General features: G+C 43.3%; 1 pseudogene; it reads right to left on the bottom strand.

Annotated features, from left to right (window-relative positions):
• Positions 1-1,642: 1,642 nt before the first annotated feature.
• Positions 1,643-2,257, bottom strand: LOC132434540 (high mobility group protein B1 pseudogene; annotated as a pseudogene).
• Between the last annotated feature and the right edge of the window lie 12,397 nt (positions 2,258-14,654).

Here is a 14,654-nt window from a genome sequence, read left to right as displayed (position 1 = left end):
AGAAGAAATGATAGAATTAAAATATCACCACTTTGTATCCCCTAAAGAACTAATAATGGATTGAACATGATTAGTGACACCTCAAAAGAAGAGACAACCATACATATTTTTAAAACCTCTACAGTTACTAGTTTATTAGCATCATCCAGGACTCAGATGTTCAGTATTCCTCCTGAAATTACATAAACAAATGCAAATGGAAAGAATCCAAGTCCACATTATATAACAAAACTTCACTCCATCACAAAAGCATGTAAAATTACAAGAACGCTATTTTAAAACACGGGCACTTTAAGAGAATGATAATCTCAAAAACCACAAAATTGCCAAAGTGTTCCCTAAACTGCTAAGCAGACAAACCTATGACTCTAATGAATGAGGCTGAGTTTTGTAAAGAAAATTCAAATTCAAATAAATCAGATAATTCATACTGAGATCACAAAAGCTTAAGTGTCTTCTTCCCTCATGTCTATTTGATTTATAAAGGGGCAGACCATAATATAGGAAAATATACCTGATTTAAAATGTGGTATATAATTTTAAAAGTTGGCCCAATTAATTAAAAGTACCTTTAGTGGAAGGTCTCAAGTTTCCTAAACAATCCATATTTAGATAAATAGGAGAAGACATTTATAGCCAGCACTTTTTTTCCAGAGCCTTTGCTGGGACTAATGTCAACAAAAAAATTTAATATGTTAGTCTTGTATTTTAAGCTCATGCTTTTGGGGATACATTCTCAGGTCTCTAACGTGGGAACTGCAAATATAGCTGCCGTTCCATGGTAATGGGAGTTAAAGAATGTAGAGTCCTCGTGTAGAGATTAGAACATACTTTTCTATTAGTCCTTCAAGAACAGACTTTCAAACGTTTGATTCTAGTAATCCAGTCCTGTGAGTAGATTGGTTACTCTTCACTTTGTAAATGTAACTGGGCTATGTGACATCTGATATCAACCGATCAAGATCTGCGTTTCAGTTATGGATGAAAACTGTCTCAGTTCAACTTTTATTACCCTCATCACGAATATGCAGGGTGTGTAGACAAAAGCTTTTTATCAGCCAACTGTATGAAAGATAAACATTGTAATGATTAGTCTGATCCAAAATGGCAAAAGCAAAAGACTACCTTCCCCTTAAGAAGAAAGTCTTCAGACCTATGGAAAGGCCAACAATACTAATAAAAAAAAATTGTATTTACTTAGAAGCATTCAGAATGTCAACAAAACAGCTGCAATATCTTTTCTTTTTTTTTTTTTGCAATTATGGAATGGTATTCAGTTAACAGAACAATAATTATTTCGTATAAGCTGCATCAGAGACAACTGAAGATGAAAAAACTACCATCCCCATAGATAACTAATTTGTGCTGTGCGCCCACAAGAACCTGCTTTAAATTTCCATGCCAATTTACAACCCCCGTACCGTACCAGGCAAGGTTAGTGGCTATTGAAAATACCACCAGGACAGGGCTATCTAAAGACACATTCGGTAATGTGTTAACTATACAAAAAGAGACATTGTACAGTTTAAAAACAAATCTTACACAGCCTTACATTTCAATATTTTTCTTTAAAAGGAGTGAGTTGTGTACAGGGGGGTTAAATGCTTTATAGACAAGAAAAAAAAACTGCGCTAGAACCGATTTATTCATCAACATCATCTTCTTCTTCTTCTTCATCCTCTTCATCTTCCTCCTCTTCCTCCTCTTCCTTGTTCTCTTGCTGTTTTCAGCCTTGACGACTCCCTTTTTGCTGCATCAGGCTTCCCTTAAACTCGGTATGCAGCAATATCCTTTTTGTACTCTTCCTTCAGCTTAGCAACCTTCCACTGACAAGGCTGCTTGTCACCTGCAGCAGTGTATTCCACATCTCTCCCAGTTTCTTTGCAGCATCACCAATGGATAGGTCAGGATGTTCTCCTTTGATTTTTGGACGATACTCAGAACAAAACCAGACAAAGGCCGAAGGAGGCCTCTTAGGTGCATTGGGACCCTTGGACTTTTTTGTTTCCCCTTTAGGAGGGATATACGTTTTCATTTCTCTTTCATAACGGGCGTTGTCAGCCTTTGACATGTCTTTGAATTTTCCTTTCTCTTTAGCGCACATGGTCTTCCACCTCTCTGAACACTTCTTAGAAAACACTGAGAAGCTGACTGAAGCATCTGGATGCTTCTTCTTGTGCTCCTCCCGGCAAGTTTGCACAAAGAATGCACAGGATGACATTTTGCTTCTCGGCTTCTTAGCATCTCCTTTCCCCATGTTTAATTATTTTTCCTCAGTGAGGCACAGGGGGGCCCAGTGCCCATCCGGCTCTCCCTTGCCCGGGGAACTGTCTCTATGGAGCTCAACGTACTGCAATGGCTATGACAGCTGGAGCCAGACGCAGCCTCCTGACTCTGTCCACTCTGTCGACAGCCATATATTTGTGTCTGTCTGAAAGAGTCTTGCAAAAGTAAAAGTAAATGTATAGGGACTTCCTGGTGGCGTAGTGGTTAAGAATTCGCTGCCAAAGCAGGAGACACGGGTTTGAGCCCCGGTCCGGGAAGATCCCATGTGCCGCAGAGCAACTAAGCCCATGAGCCACAACTACTGAGCCTGCGCTCTAGAGGCCCTGTGCCACAACTACTGAGCCCACGTGCCGCAACTACTGGAGCCTGTGCTCCGAAACAAGAGAAACCACCGCAGTGAGAAGCCCGTGCACTGCAATGAAGAGAAAGCCCGCACGCAGCAACGAAGACCCAACACAGTCAAAAATAAATAAATAAATAAAATTTTAATAAATAAATAAATGTATAAAATCTGAGGACTTCCCTGGCGGTCCAGTGGTTAAGACTTCACACTTCCACTGCAGGGGGCTCGGGTTCCATCTCTGGTTGGAGAACTAAGATCCTACATGCTGTGTGATGCAGCCGAAAAAATAAAATAAAATCTGAATTTATTTATTATTTATTTCTTTATTTACTTATGGCTGCATTGGGTCTTCATTGCTGCACACAGGCTTTCTCTAGTTGTGGCGAGCAGGGCTACTCTTCGTTGCAGTGCGTGGGCTTCTCATTGTGGCGGCTTCTCTTGTTCTGGATCACGGGCTCTAGGTGTGTGGGCTTCAGTAGTTGCAGCACACAGCCTCAGTAGTTGTGGCACATGAGCTCAGTAGTTGTGGCTCACAGGTTCTAGAGCACAGGTTCATTAGTTGTAGCACACGGGCTTAGTTGCTCTGCGGCATGTGGGATCTTCCCGGACCAGGGCTTGAACCCGTGTCCCCTGAATTGGCAGGCAGATTCTTAACCACTGCACCACCAGGGAAGTCCCAAAATCTGAATTTCAAAGAAGTACAAAGGATGGAGGAATATTTTAAATAATGTCACGGGTGGGAAACTGTGTAGGACAAATGACCTGGTTTCTCCAATACTTAAGTTGAAAGGAAAAGAGAGAGAAAGAAAAGGGAGAAGCTATAGATTAAAAGAAGCTTGAAAGGTGTACCAATCAATTACAATATATGGACTTTATTTAGATCTTGATTTGAACAAAGTGTAAAAACAACCAAACATGCAAACCTGAAATGAGTGAATGTTTGATATGAAGCAATTACTGTTCATTGTTAAGGTGTGATAATGTTATTATGGTTATGTCCTTATAGTTAGGAGTTCTTATCTTTTGGAGATTCATGTTGACATATCTACAAATGAAAGGACGTAAAGCCATGGGGGAGGGTAGTATGTGGTGTATAGATGGAAAAAAAAAATGGAAATGAGTGGATAGTTGTAGTTGGGTGATGGGTCCATGGAGTTTCATTATATATTTTCTCTACTTTTATATTTGTTTGAAATGCTCCATAATATGTTCTTAATATAAAAAATTGCCTCCTCCATGGTGCCTAGACCAGCATTTACATATAGTAGGTACTCAGTGAAAAATATGTATTGAAGGAAGGAATTTCAGACAGTAACAGCCTTAGCAGAAGGGGCCATCTGGGCTCCAACACACACTTTCAGTGCTGGTATTCACTCAACATCTTTCATACAGTGACTGCTCACTGCCTTCTGAGAATTCCCATCAAGCCCCTGTTGTATGACAGGAATAGACAGCTGATCAGGGCCGCATGCACCTGGGGTAGCAACCAAGTCACAGGCAGGTGGGCCAATCAGATTCTCTTTCAATGACTTGAAATAAGATGCTAAGACCTGGTCAGACAAGAAGGAGCCCTACAAGTGAAAGGTTTTGTAGGGTGGGCGGCAAGAGTCTGCACCATACCCTTTTACATGAAAAGAAGTTCAACTTCACTCACTATAAGAGACATACAAATCGAAACTACACTGAGATACCATTCCTTACTCATCATATTGGCAAAAACTCAAAAGCTTAACAACCTACGTGGTTGGCAAGGTGGTAATGATACAGACACTCTCATACATTGCTGGTAATAATACAAACTAGTACAGCCCAATGGAGAGGAAGTTGGTAATATGTAACATGTGCCTTTTGGGCCAGCAATCCCATTTCTAAGAATTTAAGTTCAAAAGACACCTCCAACAACACAAAACTACACAGGCACAGGGTTATCTATTATAGCATTATGGGTAACTTGTAACTGCAGAATACTGGAAACCACTTAAATGCCCCAAAGCAGTAAATTGGTTGAATAAACTACAGTACAGTCAAACAATGGAGTATTATGCAGCTGAAAAAACAATGGAGATAATCTCAGTGAACTGAATTGGAGTGAGTTCCAGGATTTATTTTTAAGCGAAAAAAAGCAAAATGCAAAAAAGCATATACAGAATGCTACTTTTGTGTAAGAAAAAAGAGGAAATAAGAAAACAAACACATATCTGCTGATTTTTCCAAAAAGATACAGGCAGAATAAACTAGAAACCAGTGAGACGGTTTATCTACAAGGAGTGGAGGATAGGTCAGGTAGAGGCAGCGATAGGCAGGTAAACCAATTGTCTGGAAAAAATAAAACAAAACCCTGCAAAAGCCTTGGTTTGTAAATTTGCCACTTTCCTTGGTGTAAATACTCCCAACGTGGTCAATTTCAAGCTGCCTGCAGAGATGCACAGAATTGGCTCTTGCAAGCAAGTGCAAGCTGGCTCCAGCAGAACGCTGAGTAGAAGGGGTAGAAATAGTAGCACTTCTCTGAATATACGTTTTGTAAAGTTTTTTCATCAGCTTTATTGAAACGAAATTTACATACAATAAAATGAGTCCACTTAAAGTGTACAATTTGATGAGTTTTGATGAATGCATATACCCTTGCAACCACCCCCCTGCTCACATCCAACATACGAAACATTTCTATTGCCCAACATATGGAACATTTCTATTACCCAACACATGGAACATTTCTATTACCCCCAAGGTTTTCTTATGTTGTTCCTTCCCAGTTAAGCTCTGCAACCCAACACCAGCTTCAAGCAACCACTCATCTGCTTTCTATTACCATGCATTCATCTTCTTTAGAATTCCATACAAACGAAATCATATAGTATATATTCTTTTGTGCCTGGCTCCTTTGACTCAACATAATGTTTTTTTGTGTTTTTTTTTTTGACAGTTTTGCTTTATTTATTTACTTATGGCTGTGTTGGGTCTTCGTTTCCGTGCGAGGGCTTTCTCTAGTTGTGGCAAGCGGGGGCCACTCTTCATCGCGGTGCACGGGCCTCTCACTATCGCGGCCTCTCTTGTTGCAGAGCACAGGCTCCAGACGCGCAGGCTCAGTAATTGTGGCTCACGGGCCCAGTTGCTCCGCGGCATGTGGGATCTTCCCAGACCAGGGCTCGAACCCGTGTCTCCTGCATTGGCAGGCAGATTCTCAACCACTGCGCCACCAGGGAAGCCCAACAACATAATGTTTTTGAGATTAGTCTGTGTTGTCTCGTGTATCACAGTTCATTTCTATTTATTGCAGAGCAGTAGTCCATTGTATGGAAATACCACAATTTCTTGATCCAATCATCTGATAATGGACATCTGCCTTGTTTCCAATTATTTTACTATTATGAATAAAGTGGCTATGAACATTCACGTACAAGTCTTTGTGTGGACTTAGACTTTCATTTCTCTTAGGTTAAAACGTGGGAGTAAAATTCCTACGTCACATGGTAAATACAAAACTTGCCAATTTTTCCCCAAAGTTGTTCCAGAGCTCAACAGTATGAGCTTTTTAGTCATCCACATCTTTTTCAATGATTTTATTGTCATTCTTTTAATTTTAGCCATCCTAGTGAGTGTAATCGTATATCATTGTGGTTTTAATATAAATTTCCTGATGATTAATGCTCTCGAGCAACGTTTTTATGTGCTTATTGGCCAATAGTATATCTTATTTGTGAACCAAGGCTTTGTAGAGAAATTGCTGATTCCAGAGCCAAAGCATCACAGCTACAGCAGATATCCTGACATATTTACAAGCCTTGCTACTTGCGATGAAGTCTTCTGGATTTGAACCACTCTGAACTGACCTCCTTGAGGGCAGAAACTGTGTTGTTTTTCATTGCCTCCCCATCCGCAGGCTGTGGCACTTAATAGATGCTCAGAATTGTTTGTTGAAATGAATTGATTTCTATAGTTCTGTTAAGGTCTTGCTACCTGGAAATCCAGAGACCCAAAAAAAGATATTGAAAAAAGAAAGAAAGAAAGAAAAAAAAAAAGAACTTCTTGGCAATGGAAGTTAGTATTTTGTTCCTCTCTTGACTCCACAGAGAGTCTACCACTTGGCCTCTTCCATATGCTATTGTGTTTTCCTTTGGCTTGTAACTTCCTCCCAGTATCAGGCAATAAGATACCAGCCGCTGAATAACACCCTATTCCTGATGTCAGTTTCAGACATTCTGTTTTTCTATGACAACTGTCACTTAAAATAGGGGTCTAGTTTCCTGGCTTGAGCAGCTCATTCCCATGCTGGGCATGTGTTCTTAGTGATGCAGCTGATTGGCAAAACAAGATAGCTGGACTCTCTCCCCACAGGGCAGGAGGCCCTAAGCTGAGGACACCTAAGGGGAGAAGGTCGGTAGATAAATATTTCACTATTGCAAGGGGAAAAACCCTTGTGGGTGAGTGTAGAGTAAAAGCAGTCAGTGAATGATTTCTGCTGTAAAAATATCAGTTTTCTACTGCTGCATAATAAACCCCTCAAAATTTAGTAGCTTAAAACATGAACAATTTATTCTTTTACCATTCTGTGGGTTGAAAGTGCAATTCTTACGTTCGTCTCTCCTGGCCCCATTCATGCAGCTGCATCCTGGGCTTGATGCAACAAAATGGCCTCACTTGTGTGTCTGGGGCCTCGGGTGCGATGGCTGGAATGTTTGAAAGAAATGGGCCTCTCTTTCCACCGGCTCTCATATCCTGGACTTCTTCTCACACGGTGGTCTCAGGCCAGAATCCCAAGAGGACCGAAGTGGGAGCTGCTAGGTCTCTTGAGACATCACCTCTGCTATGTTCTGGCCAAAGCAAATCAAAAGGCCAGCCCAGATTCAAGGGGTGGAGAAATAGGCTCCAACTCTTGGTGCAAAGAGTAGCAAAGAATTTGTGGCCATTTTAATCCACCACATGATGTGAAGACAGTAGCATCCCCCAAAGGCTATGATACCAACTATATAAGAGAGTGTCAGCACAGAGCTAAAGAGTGGATAAGGAACACAAGCGAATTCAAAGTTGTTTTTGTTTTTCTGGTTGTGGGGTACCTGGGTGATTTTGTTCTATTTCTAGAAAGAGAAGGTCAAGAGAAGAATCCTGAGGGTGGTAGAGAGAGTTCAGATCACCGAGACACAATAGAAGGAGCTAGAGCTGTTTGTCCTGGTGATGAGAAGGCTCGGAGGGGATGGGAACTGATTTCAAATGTCTAGAAAACGAGTACGTGTTAGGAGGCTTGTTTGTGTGCTACCACAGAGCAGAACTAGAACCAGAGCTAGAACTATAAGCAGATTTTTCTTAATTTAAGAGAGAACTAGCAATCAGAGACGTACATAAACAAGATGAACTACCAAAGAGATAGTGAACTACTCTCCACTGGGCTGCACAAGCAGATGTTGATGTGACCACTGTCCTAGAAGGTAGGAGCTATTCATGCATCTGGTGGGACCTCTGGGATTTCTCCCAACTCTGAGATTTGATGATGCCATCCCCTTCTATTGATACCTTGGGCCTCTGTGATATGGGGATTACCCAACTGCCGGTGCATTGGGCACTTTCCAGAGCCTCCATGCCACCAGTCACTCCCTGGGCTCTGCAAAATCCCCAAGTGCTCGCTGGATGGCACAACCCTGCACCCATCCTTAATGAAAGCCTCTGACAGTTTTGCTCCTTCACTCTGCTACTGTTCTGCGATTTCCTTCTGATGTTTTCCAGGAGGCGGAAGCGATTTGCTTTACCTTGTCTGGGGTGGATGTGTTTCTTGCAGCCCAGAGGCAACAGCCAACATTGACTCTTTTGCACTGGTTTATGGTGGGATCATCAGTAACTCTGCAAGGCGGCATCCACCCCATTTTACCTGATACCTGGCTCACGGTTATGACCAGAAGGGTCAGTGGCACCTCCGCTTTGAGCTCAGTTTCCTTAAGAGTGCCCAAGGTGTTAACCTAAAGACGCATCTCGTCACTGAAGCCCAGGACAAGGACGTGCTTCCTCCGATTCAGGGAACGCACTCCCACCACCCAAAAAACATGTGGGTGTTTTCTGTGAGCCAGTGCTTACATGTATGATCCCAGTCCCAGTAACACAATTCTATGGGGTGGCTACAGAGGACACGATGGAGGCAAAAGAAGTTAGGTAACGAGCTCAGGGTCACACAGTTGCCAAGTGGCAGAAATGAATCCCAGACAGTCTGACTCCAGAGCCTGTAAACTTAACCATGGCACTAGAGGGGCTCCCATTTATTGAGTGCATTACATATTGTGGCAATGTCTTAAGCACTTCACATCCACTCTCTAATTTAATCCTCAGAACAACAGTTTTGTGAGATTTGTGTTATTATCTCCACTGTTCCAGATGAGGAAACTGAGGCTCAAGGAAGTTGAGAAACTTGCCCAGGGACACAGTTGTGAGGAGCAGTGATGGGTGAAATGTGGCCCCCAGACTGTTTGACATTCCTCCCACAGAGAGCGAGATCTCTCTCCCTTCTCTTAGATCTGGGCTGGCCTCAGATTGCTTTGACAGCAGAAAGGGGGCTTTGTGAACTCTAGACCCAGCCTTTAAGAGGACTGGCAGCTTGCTCTCTCGGAGCGCTAGCTGGCATGTAAAACATCTGACACCCCTGCTGGAGAGACCACGTGGAGAGGCCCTGAGACCACACGGAAAGAGACAGGGGCCCAGCTGAGCCAAGCCCTCCAGCTAACACCACGATGCACCAGATATGTGAATGAAACCATCTTGGACACTTCTGACCTTCAGCTGGTCTTCAGTTGCCAGCTGAAGACCACCAAATGACTCCAGTTAATGCCATGTGGGCCAAAGAACTGTCCTGCCAAGCCCCGTCTGGATTCCTGACCCACAAAATCATGTGACATAAAATAGCTGCCACTACGTTTCCAGGTAGTTTGTTACAGAGCAAAGTGGCAAAATAGCAAGATTTGGAGATGAACCCAGGATATCTGGCTCCAAAGCTCATGCAATTCAGCCCCAGGCTACTCAGATGACGTTAGCAGCCATCATCAGGCGAAAACCAACCCCGCAAGCGTTCTGCATGCTTTCGCAGAACACCTGCATTGGTTCTATATTGCTAGACAGTTCAGAGACTCTGTCTACTGCCCCTCCCTCGGTTCCAGGCACGCCTTCCTGCATGAGATGATATAGGAAGAACCCAGACGGGCTTCAGTGTTGCAGAATGGACACACGACACGAGAGAAAGTCCGCTGTCAGAGTGGGAGAGAGTCCATCACAACTGCCCGAGAGGAAAGGGAGCCAAGTTGTCCTAATGATAGGGTTCTTAAGCTGGGGTCCAACAAATACCACCCCACCCCCCAAAAGAACAGGGCCAAGTAGAAAAGCACAAACTATATAGCAGGCCCTGAACAGCCCTGGAGACACAGAGATGACAAGGTAGGGGAAAGAACTGGGGACAGGCAGCCTTGTGTTCAATCCCGGTTCTGCTGATTTCCTGCTGTGCAACCTTGGGAAAGTCACTTAACTTTTCTGACCACCATCTCCCTTTTAACAGTGAGAGATAAAATATTTCGCCTTCAGTGTTGCTCTGAAGAATAATATAATCTGTGTGACATACTGTTTGGCATGTCGTAAGAACTCATTAATTGTTAGTTTCCCTTGATCCTTACCCAGGGATTCAGAATATCACTTCGCTCTTTTTCTCTCTCCAGTATTTCATGGTTTCTGATCATGAGGATTTGTTACCATTAAAAGGGATCAGGGAAGAGGGGGAGAGAGAGGAGAGAAACGTGGAATCGGAACCGCATCTCCTTTTTTGCAACTAACCAAAGCAACTTACTACCCGCTGCCAGTGGGGAGCTGGGCCTCAGATCTTTTGCTGGGGGGCAGGTGGGCTGTGGCCAGGCGGCTCACATATCTCCTCTCTCCCTGAGCACATTTGCCTGAGCCCTGATTTTAGCAGGCTGCTCAGCCATGCCGTTTCAGTGTGAGGTCCGCTGGCTGGTGGTTGTCTGTTGGTCCTGCCGGTGTGGTGTGATGAAGACTCTGCCGGGGGTAGAGAACAGGTTGGGGGACGCCATCAGTTCAGCTGCTGGAAAACCATTTCCCGACACGGGGTCTGGGCTCTTGCTGCTGCAGTTAATGGGAAACGACAGCTGTGGATCTCACCATCTGTCAGTCAGCAGGAGGGAGGACAGAGACCCAGGGAGCTTGTTCAAGCTCCGTCTTCGTAAGGGCAAGAACTGGGGAGTGGCTTGCATCACCTCCACTTACAAATCATCGGCCAGAACTCAGTCAAGAGACACACCTGGCTGCCAAAAGGCTAGGAAAACCAGGCTTACCTGGTACCTTTGTAATTTTGGAAGAAGGGGAGAATAGATACTGGGGAACGGCAAGAGTCTCCACCCACTCCCCCCTTCCAGTTCATGTCTAATACAACAGTATAAATATGCAAATTTTTGCAAGGAAAAGAACAACAACAAAGTGATACACTCAGAGCAGCAGGACTTTAAAAATATAGAGATCAGCAACTTGTGGTGCCAGAAAGCAAGGAAGCACTCAAAACACAAAAGGATGTCAGACACAGGAACCAGCTTGAAAGAGCACCCAACGGCTAAAGCTGGGACAATCTGAGCAACAAAATAAATAGCGTGGCAGTGGATTACAGCCCAAAGTATAGAGTATGCATGACATCTTGGTATAAATTAATGATTCAGTATATGGATAGGGGACAAAAGACAAATCTTCCTTACAGAAGAATTGCAAATAATACAAGTAGACACTCCACCCTTAGTAGGTGGAGCTTAATTCTCGCCTCCTGTGGGCTGAACTTAATGAACACAGAATGGAAAGGGGGAAAAGAGTCACTTTACAGTGGAGAAGGCTGGCAAGCACTACCTTAACCAAGTGATCAAGGTGAACATCACCAGTGATGTCAGGTCAATAGCTTCTACCCCCCAACAGGATGTGATAGGAGGTCCTCCACCTCTTCAGGGTTCTTCCTAAAAACTCATAACCCCACTCTAATCATGAGAGAAACACAAGGTAAAAACCCACCTCTGAAAAAAAAAAAAAAAAAAAAAAAACCCACCTCTGGATGGTTCGTAGGCTGAGGGACATTCTACAAAATACCTTATACCAATACTCCTCAAAATCGTCAAGATCGTGATAAACAAGGAAAGACAGAAACTATCAGAGACCAGAGACGGCTAAGGAGACACAGTGACTACGTGAAAGGCAGTGTCCTGGGTTGGATCCTGGAACTAAAAACTGTAAAAACGACTGAAATCCAAATAGAGTCTAGAGCTTAGTTAAGAATAATATGCCAATGTTGTTTTCTTAGTTTTAACAAAGCACTATGGTAATATAAGATGCTAACAGGGGAAACCGGGTGGGCGTATGTGGGAACTCTCTGTATTTTGTCTTCACGACTTTTCTATAAAATCTAAAATTATTTAAAGATAAAAAGTCTATTACTATATATGTATATTACTATTTGCATATATATGGGTATTGTATATGTTACTACAATACGTGAATACGTGTGTGTGTGTGTGTGTGTGTAAAGATGATCCAGGTCCAGATTGAGTACCTTCATATCAGTGGCTTTCAGACTTTTCCAACTGGGACATCTAGTGTAAGAAATTCTGTTTGGGGCTTCCCTGGTGGCGCAGTGGTTGAGAATACGCCTGCCGATGCAGGGGACACGGCTTCGAGCCCTGGTCCAGGAAGATCCCACATGCCGTGGAGCAACACAGCCCATGAGCCACAACTACTGAGCCTGCGCCCTAGAGCCCGCGAGCCACAACTACTGAAGCCCGTGTGCCTAGAGCCCGTGCTCCACAGCAAGAGGCCACCGCAATGAGAAGCCCACGCACCACAATGAAGAGTAGCCCCGACTCGCTGCAACTAGAGAAAAGCCCACGCGCAGCAACAAAGACCCAACACAGCCAAAAATAAATAAAATAAATCTATAAAAAAGAAATTCTGTTTATGTTGTGTACACATATATATTACTGTACCACCCGCAGTGCATTCTGATGTTTTCTATTCCATTTTGATTTTTCACATGCTGCTCTCACCCTACTAGTGAGCCTCTCCCTGGGGCTCTGCCCACGTGACCAGCTCCCCAACCTCATCTCCCAGCCAGCCCAGCACATTGCCAAAGTGCCATCGCTCATACCTGGAACACCCATTATACAGATACTGAAATAGCTCAGACCTTCGCTTTGAACGAGTCTCTGCCCAAACACCACCTCAGCCCCAGAAAGTCATTTCCTGACTATCCTGTCTAAAGTCACACTTCCTCCGTAATCCTGTCACTCTCTGTCCTGTTACCCTGCCTTCTATGTCTTTGTAGCGCTGATTACAACCTGATATTATGTCCCATGTATTTGCTATCTATATGCGTGTGTGTCTCTCCCTGACAGCCCCATGAAACGTGGACTTGATCTGTTTTGCTCACGCCTGTGTCCTCCTTCCTGGTACACAGCAGCCACTAAGTAAATATCACTTTGTTGACTTCACTAGACTTCTAAATGCAAGAAGAGAAAGCACGGCTCGACTAAACCTTGGATTTTCTTCCTGTCCCCCCTTAGCTATGGACTCCAGCCCTTCTCTGGTCTCTTGAATTGGTGTTGAGTTCTCTGCAGCCCTGCTGTGACCAGGCCTTGCAACCCATGCCTCTCCTTCTGCTCCCAGCATGCACTCAACTTTTATTGACAAGCTGGCCCCTCTCTGTTTCCATCTGCCTATGCCTCCAGGCTTCTTGGCCATCTTTTTTTATTTCCAGCAAGAATAAGAGAGGAAAGAAAGGATGAGGAGAAAGATGATGCATTGGCCTTCTCTATCACTGTTTTTCTTGCAATTAAAAAAAAATGTCACTCTTGGCCATCAGGCTTCTACAGGGCTCACTCGTTCCGTAGCCTCTGACTTTGGCATTCTCTGCGGGTGTCCAAATTGTCCCTGCAAAAAATGACTTAGGAGTTCTCTTTAACTACATTCTGTAGCTCAGTGTCTTCTGACTAGATACAAACTGCTACCTCCTAAAGGGCTGTACGTTTCTTCCCCTTCTGACCATTTTGCTGGGAGGGTTACTAGTCGTTTCCTCATACTTATGGGTTTTAAAAAGGGGATTCGATTGTTAAGTAGAAAGGATCAGGAACATGGCAGTGTGAGTGGTCTGCACAGTATCTTAATAGCTATGGAAAGGGGAAAGTTGGAAAGCATGTCTCCAGTTTTTGCTTGTAAATGCAGAAGATACTGGGAAAATACACATAAGGAATGAATAACCATGGTTCCCTCTGGAGCATCCCTTGGGAACAGGAAAAAATTTCAGTGATTTATTCCAAACACTTCATCAATCAGTCAATTCTAAAAGATTGGCCCTTGCAGGTGGACAAGAAGGTCCATGCAAGTTTTGTTTTGGAGAACGAAGCAGCTTGTCTGTTTGTGGAAGGTGTGACGTCATAGAGAGTGAAATTGAAGGGGATGAAGTTGATCTTTGATACTCAGGGCCATTTCAAAAACTTTGTAAGCCCCAGGGACTCCTACTTTTATTATATCAAATATATTAAAATGCACTCACATCCTACATTAAATATAATTTTGCCCTGAAAATTTGAATGGAGTTTTATAATTTTACTTTAGAAATTATTTGGCTATGAGTAATATTTAATTTGCAATTGGCTACGATTTGTCAGGAGTCATTGTCTCTCCTTGGGAATTCTTATGAATGAGAAAATCTAACCCACAAATTCTATTCAAATGGAATGAATATTTATAAATGCTAAACTGAATAATTAATGAATTTGACATTATATTTTATTGACATTTAATTAAGTATATGTTAATTTTGTTTTACTGTTTTCTTTTTGTATTTGGAGCCAATAATTTCTCTTTGGATCCTACAAGATGCAATGGCTCCTTTGATATGTGTCCCACACTTTTCCTCTGGAACCTCTGGCTCAGGGTAAGGGAGTCCTGAGTCCCCTTCTGCCCTCTCCAATACCCCAACCTCTCCCCAACCTCCACAGCCAACTGTCTTCAGAATTGT

This window comes from Delphinus delphis, chromosome 11 (assembly GCF_949987515.2).
Source record: "Delphinus delphis chromosome 11, mDelDel1.2, whole genome shotgun sequence".
NCBI lineage: Eukaryota > Metazoa > Chordata > Mammalia > Artiodactyla > Delphinidae > Delphinus > Delphinus delphis.
Note: the sequence above shows the minus strand (reverse complement) of the source record. Positions and strands in the feature narration are given on the sequence as shown.